The sequence below is a fragment of the Hordeum vulgare genome, chromosome 6H (assembly GCF_904849725.1).
Source record: "Hordeum vulgare subsp. vulgare chromosome 6H, MorexV3_pseudomolecules_assembly, whole genome shotgun sequence".
Taxonomy (NCBI): Eukaryota; Viridiplantae; Streptophyta; class Magnoliopsida; order Poales; family Poaceae; genus Hordeum; species Hordeum vulgare.
The window spans coordinates 537,281,210-537,297,250 of NC_058523.1; positions in this window are offsets into that span (position 1 = coordinate 537,281,210).

Here is a 16,041-nt window from a genome sequence, read left to right on the forward strand (position 1 = left end):
GAGTAGACCCGGGGGCCATAGTGTTCACTAGAGGCTTCTCTCAAAATAGAAAATATCACGGTGGGTGAACAAATTACTATCGAGCAATTGATAGAACCGCACAAAGTCATGACGATATCTAAGGCAATGATCATACATATAGGCATCACGTCTGAGACAAGTAGACCGATACTTTATGCATCTACTACTATTACTCCACACATCGACCGCTATCCATCATGCATCTAGTGTATAGAGTTCATGACGAACAGAGTAACGCTTTAAGCAAGATGACATGATGTAGAGGGATAATCTCAAACCAATGATGAAAACCCCATCTTTTTACCCTTGATGGCAACAACATGATGCGTGCCTTGCTACCCCTTCTGTCACTGGGTGAGGTCACCGCACGGTATGAACCCAAAACCAAGCACTTCTCCCATTGCAAGAATCATAGATCTAGTTGGCCAGACAAAACCCACAACTCGAAGAGAATTACAAGGATATGAAATCATGCATAAGAGAGATCAGAAGAAACTCAAATAAGATTCATAGATAATTGATCATAAATCCACAATTCATCGGATCTCAACAAACACACCGAAAAAGAAGATTACATCGGATAGATCTGCATGAAGATCATGGAGAACTTTGTATTGAAGATCCAAGAGAGATAAGAAGCCATCTTATTACTAGCTATGGACCCGTAGGTCTATGGTGAACTACTCACGCATCATCGGAGAGGTCATGGTGTTGATGAAGAAGCCCTCCGTATCCGAATCTCCCCTCCGGCAGGGCACCAGAACGTGCACCAGACGGGATCTTGCAGAGACAGAAGTTTGTGGCGATGGAAAAGTAATTTTGATGACCTCCTGATTTTTTGGGGATTTTTAGGGAATTTATCGGCGCAACCCCTAGGGTAGAGGGCGCCCAGGGGGCTCACAAGCCTGTGGGCCGCGACCTCCCCCTTGACCGCGGGGTGGGGGCTTGTGGGCCCCCTGAGGCTCCCCTGCCTTGGTTCTCAAGCTTCCCGATCTTCTTCCGTTCCACAAAAAATCTTTTCGGGGATTTTCTTCCGTTTGGACTCTGTTTCAAAATCTCCTCTGAAAGGGGTAAAAAACATGGAAAAAACAGGAGCTGGCACTTGGCACTGAGTTAATAAGTTAGTCCCAAAAATATATAAAAGGCATGCATAACATCCAAAGTTTGACAAGATAATAGCGTGAAACCATCAAAAATTATAGATACGTTGGAGATGTATGAGAGTCCAAAACAAGGGAAAAAGAATTTGGAAAAGTAGATACGACGGAGGCGTATCACCTCACCCAATGACAGAAAGGGTAGCAAGGCACGCATCGTGTTGTTGCCATCAAGGGTAAAAAGATGGGGTTTATATCATATTGCATGAATTTATCCCTCTACATCATCTCATCTTGCTTAAGTCGTTACTCTGTTTGTTCTTAGATATCGTCATGACTTTGCGCGACTCTATCAATTGCTCGACAGTAATTCGTTCACCCACCGCAATACTTGCTATTATGAGAGAAGCCTCTAGTGAATACTATGGCCCCCGGGTCTACTTCACATCCTATATTCAGATCTACAAAATTACTTTGTTGTACTTTTCACCTTCAGATCTCACCTTGCAAATAATCGTGAAGGGATTGACAACCCCTTTTTCGTGTTGGGTGCACGTTTGTTTGTTTTTGCGCAGGTACATTGATGCCTCATCTTGATACTCCTACTGGATTGATACGTTGGTTCTCAAACTGAGGGAAACACTTATCGCTACTTTGCTGCATCACCCTTTCCTCTTCAAGGGAAAAACCAACGCAAGCTCAAGAGGTAGCATTCACCAGCATCCCCACCTCAGTCTTCTCATCCTCGAACATGTTTGTTGACCTAGGAGCAGTCAGACACTCCAAGGAAAACGGAGGAAGGCCAGTCGGCATGTTCAGAGACGCAATATCATTGGAGTAGAACCATCTTGAGTGCTAGTTTCTGACTCACTCAGGAAGGGTCATGTGGGGACACGTACTTCTACTCCTTTTTGGATCCCCAACCCCCCCCCCCCACACACACACACATAACTTGATCACGTGAGTCCTACTGTCACTCGGGTTTGCTTTCTTAACTACTTGGGAGCGCATAGAGAAGATGTGTTTGAACAGTCCCCGGTGAGGAGGACGGCCCAAGAAGCATTCAGAGAGTGTGACGAATGCAGAGAGATACGCAATGGCATTAGGTGGAAGATGGTGAAGTTGCGCTCCAAAGTAATAGAGAAAACCGCGAATAAAAGGATGCGGGGGTAGAGAGAAACCTTTCTCAATGTGAGTTAGGAGGAGGACTCGTTCCCCTTTATGGGGCTCCGGCTCAACCTCTCCTTTTGGTATCCTCCAAGACTTCTCGGCCACCATCACATGCTCAACAAGCTCGAGGACGTCTTCTTTCCGTACGGTGGACGGGAGAAAGTCTCCCTGGATCCACCCAGGGGGCAACACGGATCGGCCGCCTGGCTTCCTCGATTTCCCACCCTTCTTGGCGCGCTCGAGTTGAGTGGTCTTTCCCTTCGTCATTGTTACAGCAGCGGAGGCGCCTGCGAGATGGAGGTGGAGGGGAAGCTGGAAAGAATCAGATGGAGGCGCTGCCTCAACCCTAACGCCGACCAGATTTATAGTCGCCCGAGTGAGTCACTGACTGGTGGACCCCCAGATCTCTGCCTATCCCGATAACAGAGTATATGTGACGCATGGCGATAATGATGGCGCGATAATCGAGGCATCGTTGCCCCACTTGCCCTGGTTATTGCATCATTACCGCGCAGCGCGCGGAATCCAAAATTTCAAATCCCATGAAATCCGGACCTGACAAAGTGATCCGTCACATCTCAAGATCCCGTTAGACACTCGGATTAACTTCAAGTACTTGAATTCACTCGGACGTGCTTCGCAACAGAATCGATCAAGGTGAATGACGAAGACTTTGGTCGACACGAAGTTCTATCATACCCAGAAGTATGTTCAAGACCAGTATGACTCGACAGAATCCGCATCGACCCCTTCTTCACTCGAACCCCGATCCATTCGGGGGCTATTGATGGGGATATGTACCTAGGGTAGGGTCACAAGCCCGACCTAAGTGTCCTACCTAAGGGCACCTCATTATTAGCTGGAAGGTCACAAAAGAAGACTCCGACTAGATAACTGGAAAGTCACTTGGTAAAAAGTCACGCGGAAGATATCCCCCCCACTCGACAACCAACTTCCACTCGGAATACACCGCTACGGTGCTTCACCCTGAAAGTTCTGATATGATTTTTCCCGGTCAAAATCCTCCATATAGCAGAAGATGGGCATCGGAGGCCTGCCAGGGGTCTCACAAACCTGCAGGGCGGGCCAAGGGGTAGGGCGCGCCCCCTGGCTTGTGGCCACCTGGTGAGTCCCGTGATGTATTTCTTTCACCCAATTTTTTTATATATTCCAAAATAATTCTCCGTAAGTTTTCAGGACTTTTGGAGTTGTGAAGAATAGGTCTCACAGATTTGCTCCTTTTCCGGTCCACAATTCCAGCTGCGGACATTCTCCCTCTTTGTGTAAACCTTGTAAAATAAGAGAGAAAAGGCATAAGTATTATACCATAATGTGTATTAACAGCCCATAATTCAATAAATATCGATATAAAAGCATGATGCAAAATGGAATCAATATGGTGTGTTCTATGATGTCTCTTGCCAATTTTCCACTATCGTTTTGGGGTTATGTGTTAGAGACAGGTGCATTCACTTCAAATACGGAACCATATAAATTGGTTGAGACGATGCCATATAAACTTTGGTTTGGCAAGAAACCTAAGTTGGTGTTTCTTAAAGTTTGGGGATGTGATGCTTATGTCAAAAAGCTTCAGCCTCAAAAGTTGGAACCCAAAGCGGAGAAATGCGTCTTCATAGGATACCCAAAAAGAGACAGTTGGGTATGCCTTGTATCTCAGATCCGAAGTCAAAGTGTTTGTCGCTAAAAACGAAACATTCTTGAGAAAGAGTTTCTCGCGAAAGAATTGAGTGGGAGGAAGATAGAACTTGATGAGGTTGTACAACCTTTACTTCAACCAGAAAGTAGCGCAGCGCAGAAAGATGTTTATGTGGCGCCTACATCAGTTGAAGAGGAAGCTAATGATGATGATCATGAAGCTTCAGATCAAGTTGCGGTCGAACATCGTAGGTCGACAAGGGCACACCGCACTCCTGATTGGTACGGAAACCCTATCTTAATAGTCAGGTTGTTGGACAATGATGAACCTACGAGCTATGGAGAATCAATGGTGGTCCCGGATTCCTACAAATGGTTAGAGGCCATGAAATCCGAGATAGGATCCTTGTATCAAAACAAAGTGTGGACTTTGGAGGTATTACCTGAAGGGCGAAAGTCCATTCAGAATAAATGGATCATTAAGAAGAAGACGGACGCGGTCAGTAATGTCACCGTCTATAAAGCTAGACTTGTGGCAAAGGTTTTTCACAAGTTCAAGGAGTTTACTACGATGAGACTTTCTCACTCGTAGCGATGCTTACGTCCGTCAGGATCATGTTAGCAATGGCTGCATTTTTCGATTATGAAATTTTACAGATGAATGTCAAAACAACGTTCCTTAACGGTTTCCTAAAGGAAGAGTTGTATATGATGCAACCAGAAGGTTTTGTCGATCCAGAGAATGCTCACAAAGAATGCAAGCTCCATCGATCCATTTATGGACTAGTGCAAGCATCTTGGAGTTGGAACCAGTGCTTTGATGAGGTGATCAAAGCGTTCGGATTTATACAAGTTTATGGAGAAGCTTGTATTTACAAGAAAGTGAGTGGGAGCTCTATAGCGTTTCTAATATTATATGTGGATGACATATTGCTGATTGGAAACAATATATAATTTTTAGGAAGCGTATAGGAATAAGAGTTTTTCAATGAAGGACCTAGGAGAAGTTGCTTACATATTAGGCATCAAGATATACAGATATAGATCAGTATGCTTAATAGGACTTTCACACAGCACATACCTTGACAAAGTTTTGAAGAAGTCAAAATAAACCAGGCTAAGAAGGGGTTATTGCCTGTGTTGCAAGGTGTGAAGTTGAGTAAGACTCAATGCCTAGTGACTACAGAAGATATGGAAAAGATGAGTTGTCGTCCCCTATGCTTCTACCATAGGTTTTATCATGTATCAAAGATGTGCACAAGACCTCATGTCAGCCTTGCCATAAGTATGGTGAGAAGTTTTCAAAGTGATCCAGGAATGGAACAAAATACAACGGTTAAGAATATCTTGAAGTACCTAAAAATTACTAAGGAAATGGTTCTCATTTTTGGAAATGAACAAGAGCTCGTCGTAAAGGGTTACGTCGATGCAAGCTTCGGCACTGATCCAAATGACTCTAAGTCACAAACTGGATACATATATATTCTCAATGGGAGTGCGGTAAGTCGGTGCAGTTCCAAGCAAAGCGTGGTAGCTAATTCTACATGCGAAGCGGAGTACATAGATGCCTCAGAGGTGGCTAGGGTAGGTGTCGGGATGAAGGAGTTTATAACAGATCTTGGAGCCGTGCCCAGTGCACTGAAGCCAATGACTCTGTTGTGTGACAACACGGGTGCCATTGCTCTAGCCAAGGAACCAAGATTTCACAAGAGGACCAGACACATAAAGCAACGCTTCAATTCCATCCGTGATTACATCAAGGCGGAGGACATAAATATTTTCGAAGTGCACACAGATCAGAATGTTGTAGACCCGCTGACTAAACCTCTTCCACGAGCGAAATATGATCAACACCAGAACTGTATGGGTGTTAGATTCATTACAATGTAAATCACATAGTGATGTGAGCTAGATTATTGACTCTAGTGCAAGTGGGAGAAAGTTGGAAATATGCCCTAAAGGCAATAATAAAGAGATTATTATTATATTTCCTTGTTCAAGATAATCGTTTATTATCCATGCTCGAATTGTATTGATTGGAACCTCAAATATATTTGTGGGTACATAGACCACATTGTGTCCCTAGTGAGCCAATAATTGACTAGCTCGTTGATCAAAGATGGTCAAGGTTTCCTGGCCATGGGCATGAGATGTCATTTGATAACTGGATCACATCATTAGGAGAATGATGTGATGGACAAGACCCAAACTATGAACGTCGCATATGATCGTGTCAGTTTATTCCTACTGTTTTCTGCATGTCAAGTATCTGTTCCTAAGACCATGAGATCATGTAACTTACCGACACTGGAGGAGTATCTTGTGTGTATTGAACTTTGCAATGTAACTAGGTGAGTATAAAGGTGCTCTACAGGTATCTACGAGGGTTTCTGTTGAGTTGGCATGTATGAACACTGGGATTTGTTACTCCGTGTGATGGAGAGGTATCTCGGGGCTCACTCAGTAATACAACATCACGACAAGCTTGCAAGCAATGTGACTAAAGAGTTATCCACATGATCTTGTATTATGGAACGAGTAAAAAGATACTTGTCGGTAACGAGATTGAACTAGGTATGAAGATACCGATGATCTAATCTCGGGCAAGTAACATACCGATAAACAAAGGGAATAGCGTACGGGATTAACTGAATCCTTGACATGGGGGTCCAACCGATAAAGATCTTCATAGAATATGTAGGAACCAATATGGGAATCTAGGTCCAGCTATTGGTTGTTGGACGTAGAGGCACTAGTAGAAAATGGCCCATTTGTCCCCGTTCCGGAGGCCCATTAGCCCCGGTTCTTGAACCGCGACTAAAGCCCTAAACCTTTAGTCCCGGTTCTCTTACGAACCGGGACCGAATGGTCTCCACGTGGCCGTTGCGGCGAGTTCGGACAGGAGGTTCTTTAGTCCCGGTTGGTCGCACCAACCGGGACAACATGCCATCCACGCGTCAGCATCTGGCCGGAGCTGGGGTTTTTGTTTTCTTGAACGTTGGGGGGGTGGAGGGTTTATTTAGTGGTTTTGAAAATGCGTTATATCGACTAGAGGGGGGTGAATGGGAGATTTTTAGAATTTCATCACTGAGGAAATAGCTTTTGAGGAAATTCCCCACTGATGACTATGTTACAGCGGAAACGGCAGAGGATCAGGAGTGCAAAGTATCACTACATCAGTTCTTCAGGATGAAGAATATGAAAACAGTTTGCACAGTAAGCAGGCACGCAGAAAATAGATGAGGATTAACTCACGTGAAGAATTTGGGGTGAGGAATTTCAGAGAAAGTCTTCAGCAAATTCTTCAAACAGTGACAGTGAAAATCATCAACACACAATCTGAGGAATACAAAGAGTTGAGGAAATAGAACCCGATTCACAGTGAAGATAATGGTTGATGACCCAGTTCCAACTGCTGTGATAGTTGTACATCTGGTTTGGAGCGGCTTGGTATTGAAACCAAAGGACACACAGTCCCGGGACACACAGTCCCTACCGTATTCTCCTTGGGCTAAGAACACACAGTCCTCGCCCAACACTCGTGATAAGTCTTCAAGGCAGACTTCCAAACCCTCACAAACTTGGTCACTTGGCGATCCACAATTGACTGCTGGATTCCTCTAGACCATGACGCCTAACCGTCTGGAGGATGCACAGTCCTCAAAGGTAAAAGGTTTCAGTCCCACACAGGAACAACTTCTTGAGTGATGCTCAATCACTTGGTTTTTGGTTTTTGGTTTGGTGTTTGGGGTATTTCCTCACTGACGAATTACTCTCGAAGACTCTGAGGAATTTGGGTTGCTCTTATGACAAGTGTCAGTTTCTAACGGAGCATCCAACCAGCTAATGGTTGTGAGGGACGAATATTTATAGCCTGGGAGCATCCCGACATGATTTGACATTAATGCCCTTAAATAATATGACCGTTGGTGTGGATAAGACCAATGATGTGGCATGGCTATCGATAACGGTCGGGACCCTCAACTGTGAGAGTCCTCATGTCTCTCATATTCCTCACTAGAGGCTTTTGGTAGGATTAGGCTTGGGTTGAGCATCATGAGGAAATTCATTCCAATGTGTTACCTCGACCCCCTTTAACAGTACGGTGTTCCTATTACTCAAGTGTGAAGAAAATAAAATAGAAAGGATAAATCTTCATGCTTCAAAGTCTTCAGATTGATTTTCTTCAGGACACACCGAATTCCTCAATTTCAATATCTTCATGAGGAATATCAATTTCATCACAAATTCTTCGCGATTCATTTCTTCAGCTTCAGACCAATTTCTTCAACCGAAGATATACATTTTTAGGGGTCGATATTCATCGAATATTTCAAACTCCTCAGCGACTTATAGATCTTGTGTACACTCAAGAACACATTAGATACTTAACCTATAAGTCTTCAAACCACCAAAATCACTAAGGGGCACTAGATGCACTTACAATCTCCCCATTTTTGGTGGTTGATGACAATTAGGTTAAGTCTTCAACGGGAATAAACATATGAAGTGTAAATACTCATTTGAGGAGTTTGAAATCAAGATTCAGAGAGACTCCCCCTGAAGATGTGCATATCTTGAGGATTTTGCTTTTCTCAGCAAATGCACATTGATGATTTATATCATGGAGATCTCCCCTTGAGTCTTGTAAATCATGCATACATATGACATTTAGTATGAAGAAATTGCGGATTCATGATGACAAATGGTATCTGACGAATTTCAGCATGCGTGCATTAAAATTTTGAGGAATAATCATGCGAAGAAAAACATTCAAAAGCGTCAGAGTACCATCGGGCTTAAGTTACAACTTATTACATAAAACACTTCGGAAGAGCCAAGAGTTTGTAACTTAAATAAAGTTTATAAGCCCCCAAAATATCCCACGTGAAGACTAACTCTCAAGTTTCTCCCCCTTTGTCATCAAGTGACAAAAAGGGACAAACTGAGGACTAACGTCCGTGAAGATATTCACTTCTTGGCGGTTGAGGAATACGCGTGAGGATTCTTGGGAGCAGACTTCCTCCTTGGACCGGTGGCAGTATCTTGTTGATCTTCATCAGATTCATAAGTGCGGAATGAAGAAAACGAACTGTCCTCAAGGTCTGGAACTCGAATTGGCCTGAATTTCTTCTTTGGTGGCCACGACCAGTCGAAATCCCGCACAAACTCCAATTCTTCAAGTTCTGTTGGAGTCTTCAAATGAGCCAGTGTGGCCCAGGTGCGATCATAAACCTCATGAAGATAATGATGGTTAAGCTTCACAACATTCTGCGTTTCATTGAGGGTTTTCACAATGGCGCCGAAGTGGCGTTTGACCCACTTGTGATTCCGATCCACCTTCTGGTGAAAACTGAGAAGAAGCTCTCTGGTATTCAGCACCCTAGGAGCAACAGGACTTGGAGGATGGGTTTCAGTGTCATCCCATGAAGAATAAGCTTCGGGCTCTCTGAACTGGCCATCAAGGGGCCGACTGCCTTCATCAATGACAGACTTGCCTTTTCCTTCAACATGCTCAAAAGGTCTTCTTGTTGACCCTTAGAGGAGGCATATAACCGATATGGTTGTTGAAATCAGCGTGATAGTTGATGCCTGCCCTGGTTTTGATGAATCGCATGATCCATGGAGCGTAAATCTTCAGGTCAAAAGGGGCCATAGCATTTTCGGCCAAAGTCCTCAAGAACAAATCATGAATGTTGATGGGAATGCCATGTGTGATGTTGAAGAGGATATTCTTCATGATGCCTACGACGTCTTCTTCATCAAGCGTCACTTTGTCCATGTGCCTATCCTTGGAAATAGCCACTTTTCCAAGTCCCAATACCTTGCTTTTACCTTTGTCAGCATATGTGATTTCCTTCAGGGGTGATGGAGTTAGTGGCATATTCATTAGCAAGCTTTTATCACCAGTCATGTGATGTGTGCAGCCACTATCAAGAACCCACTCAGTACTCTTGGGTTTGTCATCCTGTAGATGAATTAGTACAGCTTACCATCTCATATGCTTCAGACATGAAGAATATGATATCAATTTCATCAGATAGGAATTTCATCATAAACAGTATTATAAGGACGTGTGAAATATTTCTATTTCATCAATATTAGCTTGCGTCCTGTCAAGCATTTTCCTCAGGTCTCCAGCAAATTCTTCAGATGATGATTTCCATCTGGAGACCTGACCTGCAGAAGTGATTAGTTCAATTTCTTCACCACCCACATCTGAAGGGGTGGTAAAGCATTCATCATCCTGCGAGCACCATATGAGAAGGGGGGCATTGAAGCTAATGCACTTCTTTTAACAGTAGGGGGGTTAGAGTACTCAAATGAATATGGAGAGAATTTATTTGAGGATTTATGAACATAATGATTTGAAGAATAACGCTCATATTCATGTTCCTTGTAATTTCCCTAAATGTTAGAAGCATTAGCACGGGTACGAGCATAGTTTTGACCAGTTGAGGATTTTGATCCTCTTGAAGACTTTCGTCCTCCTGAGGAATTTGATCTGCGGTTCAAATTCTTCATAGGTGGTGTCATGAGGACATTCACCTGAAGATTTTCAAGGCAACTTTTGGGAACCTAGATTTTCCTCAAGGGAGCACCATTCCTGCAGTTAGTTCCAACATATCGAGCAAATACTTCACCAAATTGATTTTCGAACAGTTTATAGTTGGAGTCAAATGACTCATCTGAGGAATAGGATAATTCACATGAAAAGCCTGTTAGATTGGATGGATCAAAAGGAGGCCCAGTAGCAGCAACCCATGAGGTTTTGGCATACTGCTCAGGTTTCCAATAAGATCCATCAGCATTCAATTTCCTCTCAAAGGCAATTCCTTCTTTCCTCAGGTTCCTGTTCAAGATCTGCTTTTTGAGCACATCACAAAGGGTTTGATGTCCTTTGAGAATTTTGTATATGCCTGTCACATACAATTCCTTCAGCCCTGCATTTTCATCAGTGACATTTGTGTTTTCCTCAAGTGAGGAATTTGACACTACAGGAGCAGTTGAAGAATTTGTAGCAACTGAAGCATTTGATGATTCTGGTGAAGTATTAGCAGTTTCACGTTCGATGTATTTAAGACATGGAGGAATGAATTCAGCTTGAGCAGCACTGATCTGTTGAGATAGTAATGAATCATTTTCCATACGAAGATCGTCATGACAAATCCTCAGCTTCTCTAGATCAAGCTTCCTTTGAAGAAATTCATAGGAAAGTTTCTCATGATCAGCGAGGAGTGTAACATGACGATCTTGAAGATTATCAAATCTGGATTGAAGATATTTCATATCTTCAGTGAGGATTTGAGTAAGATTCATTTTATCATTCAACAGATCATCGCTTCTATCTACCAGTTTCTGAAGATTTTCCAGGGCAGTTTGTTGTTTAGTGGCAATGATAGCAAGTTTACTGTAACTGGGTTTTTATAATCATCAGGTTCACAGTCACTTGAATCAGAGGAGGAAGCATCATTCAGTACCTTTGAACCTTTTGCCATGAAGCAATAGGTTGGAGCGAAGTCATCAACATAGTCATCAGTGTGGATGGTGTTATCATTTTCTTCAAGGTTGAAGATTGACTTGCTGACGAATTTGGTTGCAAGTGCAAGACTAGCCTATCCGGATTCTGAGTCTTCATCAGGACCCTCCTCTTCATCACATTCCTCGGATTCTTCCTCGAAATCCATTTCTTTGCCAATAAGTGCCCGAGCCTTTCTGAAACTAGTCTTCTTGTGCGATGAGGACTTTCAAGATGAGGATTTTGAAGGTTTCTTCATTTTCTTCGAGTCATCAGAACTTTCATCCTTGTATTTCTTATTCTTTGATTCCTTTTCCCAATGAGGACAATCAGCAATGTAGTGACCTGAATTCTTGCATTTGTGGCAGGTTCTTTTCTTGTAGTCCTCAGATGAAGATTCTGATTTCCTCATATCCCTTCTTGAAATTTACCAAACTGGCCATGTCGTGTAAACCTCTGGAATTTCCTCACGAGCATTGCAAGCTCCTGTCCAAATTCTTCAGGATCACCACTGCTGCCATCTGAGTCTTCTTCTTCAGATGAGGAAATTGCTTTGGCCTTTAGTGCATGTGGTCTAGAATAGCTTGGTCCATATAGATCTCTCTTTTCTTGTTGTTAGAATTCATGAGTATTGCGTCTTTCGAGTATATCAGCTGGATCAAGCATCTTGTAGTCTAGTCTTTCTTGAATCATCAGAACTAAAGTATCAAATGAAGAATCCAAGGATCTTAGCAGTTTCTTCACAACTTTGTGATCAGTAATGTCTTGAGCTCCCAGTGCTTGCAGTTCATTTGATATGTCAGTGAGGCGATCAAAGGTATCTTGGCAGCTTTCATTGTCAAACCTCTTGAAGTGATTGAAGAGATTGCGAAGAACATCAACACGAGAATCACGCTGGGTTGATACTCCTTCATTCACTTTGGACAGCCTTTCCCAGATAAGTTTTGCTGAGCCCAAAGCACTTACTCTGCCATACTGGCCCTTGCTCAGATGGCCACAGATGATATTCTTCGCTTGAGAATCAAGTTGCTTGAATTTCTTCACATCAGCGGCAGAGATAGTAGCAGAGATGATAGGGACGCCATGTTCCACAATATACCAGAGATCATTGTCAATAGCTTGCAGATGCATCTGCATCTTGGTCTTCCAGAAGGGAAAGTCCTTTCCTTCGAAAGTAGGACATGCTGCCGTAACCTTAATCATGCCTGCAGTCGACATAACTAAAAATCTAGGTGGTTAAATCAAAATCACACAGAACAAGGAAGTACCTTGCTTTGATACCAATTGAAAGTGCGTTATATCGACTAGAGGGGGTGAATAGGAGATTTTTAGAATTTCATCACTGAGGAAATTCCTCACTAATGACTATCTTACAGCGGATACAGCAAAGGATCAGGAGTGCAAAGTATCACTACAGTAGTTCTTCAGGATGAAGAATATGAAAACAGTTTGCACAGTAAGCAGGCACGCAGAAAGCAGATGAGGATTAACTCACGTGAAGAATTTGGGGTGAGGAATTTCAGAGAAAGTCTTCAGCAAATTCTTCAAACAGTGACAGTGAAAATCATCAACACACAATCTGAGGAATATAAAGAGCTGAGAAAATAGATCCCGATTCACAGTGAAGACTGTGGTTGATGACCCAGTTCCAACTGTTGTGACAGTTGTACATCTGGTTTGGAGCGGATTGATATTGAAACCAAAGGACACACAGTCCCGGGACACACAGTCCCTACCGTATTCTCCTTGGGCTAAGAACACACAGTCCTCGCCCAACACTCGTGGTAAGTCTTCAGGGCAGACTTACAAACCCTCACAAACTTGGTCACTTGGCGATCCACAATTGACAGCTGGATTGCTCTAGACCATGATGCCTAACCGTTTGGAGGATGCACAGTCCTCAAAGGTAAAAGGCTTCAGTGCCAAACAGGAACAACTTCTTCAGTGATGCTCAATCACTTGGTTTTTGGTTTGTGGTTTGGTGTTTGGGGTATTTCCTCACTTATGAATTACTCTCGAAGACTCTGAGGAATTTGGGTTGCTCTTATGACAAGTGTCAGTTTCTAACGGAGCAGCCAACCAGCTAATGGTTGTGGGGGCGGCTATTTATAGCCTGGGAGCATCCCGACATGATTTGACACTAATGCCCTTAAATAATATGACCATTGGTGTGGATAAGACCAATGATGTGGCGTGGCTATCGATAATGGTCGGGACCCTCAACTGTGAGAGTCCGCATGTCTCTCATATTCCTCACTAGAGGCTTTTGGTAGGATTAGGCTTGGGTTGAGCATCATGAGGAAATTTATTCCAATGTGTTACCTCGACCCCCTTTAACAGTACGGTGTTCCTATTACTCAAGTGTGAAGAAAATAAAACAGAAAGGATAAATCTTCATGCTTCAAAGTCTTCAGATTGATTTTCTTCAGGACACACCGAATTCCTCAATTTCAATATCTTCATGAGGAATATCAATTTCATCGCAAATTCTTCGCGATTCATTTCTTCAGCTTCAAACCACTTTCTTCAACCGAAGATATACATTTGTAGGGGTCGATATTCATTGAATATTTCAAACTCCTCAGCGACTTATAGATCCTGTGTACACTCAAGAACACGTTAGATACTTAACCTATAAGTCTTCAAACCACCAAAATCACTGAGGGGCACTAGATGCACTTACAGGTTTCATATTTTGTTAGCTAGATAATAGAGAGAAGTGTCCTCTCTTTCTCCGTGCTTGGTCGACGCTAGGTACTATACATATAGAGAGAACATGACGCTAGCTAATAAGAAAATGAAGGAAACCATTTACAACACTTAACATCTTTTACAGTATAACATCTTTTACATGCTTAACATCATGTACCTAAGATCCAATCACAAATAGTTCACATGGTATTCTTCGTCATTAGTTATGACATGGTCAAGAAAGAATCCCGTCAATTCCTCTTTAATTGCTCGTATGCCATCATCTGATAGGTGTTCATCCCGCTTCTTCCAGATCTAATTTAAAGAAGGGGTCAATACATGCATATATATGAATAAAACTCAACACAATTGATGGTAATATATAAAATAAAATTGTGAATATTATTTACGTACTTCAAATTGTTCATGAGAGATGCCCCGCCCAGAGCTCGAGAGGCGAATGAACTCGCATACGTAGTATGCACATTTTCAGTCCCAACTACGTGGTACAGGCACTTTACAAGAATATATAGAGTTCAATCAAACTGATAAGCAAGCATGGTAATGATATATTGATGAAAATTTGAATCAATTAGAGATGTGCGGAACTAGCTACTACTACTTACTAGCGGGTGCGTAAATTGCAACTCTTTGGGTATACCGCGAACCTTATTCGTGAACTTCTTCCAAATCCTGCCAAGCAAAGAAAATGATTACTTGATATCAGGAAATTAACGAAAGCTGCATGCCGGTATGGTCCCGGTATTGAGTGAACTTACTTCTTGAGCATTGCAGTCATGTCCGCATAAGCCTCGGGACCTTTACGTCTCGAGTCTAAAACACTTACTTTTGTCGCGTCAAGCTTAATGGATAGCAGAATCCAGTGGTAACTGCGCACACATATATAACTCATCAATTACATTTACTAATTAACTTCGAGTAAGCGAAACCGAGTATACAGAGAAGACAACAACACTCACCTGAAGTTGTAAGGAAAGAGAATTTTCATTTTGTTTTGATTTACAAGCAATGAATTTAGCAACTTAACCTCGGGCTCTTTGGTTTCATTTCGTACCGACAATACATTTGCCGATTCTGGGCTAATGAACCCAACATTGAATATTCCTGCTTTTTTTAATTCGACGATCTTCAATCTGCATAATATATATAGTGAGGATAATTATAGATACATGCAATGAACGAGTTGAGCTAGAGACTTAACTATAGAAGTAATACTTACAAACAATAGGAAGTCAGGAGTTGTTTGTCAAGGGTCAGGTCATTATATAACTGAAATAACTCCTCAAATTCAACAAGCAGCACTGCAGCTCCAATGAATTCGTGATCTTTTTTCACTCTCATATACACATACGTTTTCTCCGTGAAGATGTTCATGTACCACTCATGCAATTCGTGCATCCTCGGTGTTAGAGGAGAATGACCAGGTTTGTCGAGAGGCTTCCCGATCACGTATTTATATTTTTCTTCCTTTGTTACCTCAGTCATCTCAAAAATTACTGAATCGTTTACGTAATCACCAGGATTGGTACCGGGCAGCAACCCCGAATCATTAGCGACGGCAATATCGCTAGACACCTTGAGCGGGGGGGGACGATTGCTTCTTCTGTTGGCCGAGGTGCGGAATTGTTTTCCCACTTCTTCGTTTTGCTAACATTGCATCACTACTAGCCTCCAGAGCGGTATCAGAGTCTGTCTTCCGCTTGAGAGAAGGAGGAGGATGCAGCATCTTTCTTACTTGTGTAATTTTCGGCGGAGCGGCGACAACGTCCGTCTTCCACTGTTGTGAAGGAGGCGGACTGCTCCGACATGCCTAAAGAGGAGCCGAAGGAGGAGGACTACTCCGACGCACTGGAGGAGGAGCCGAAG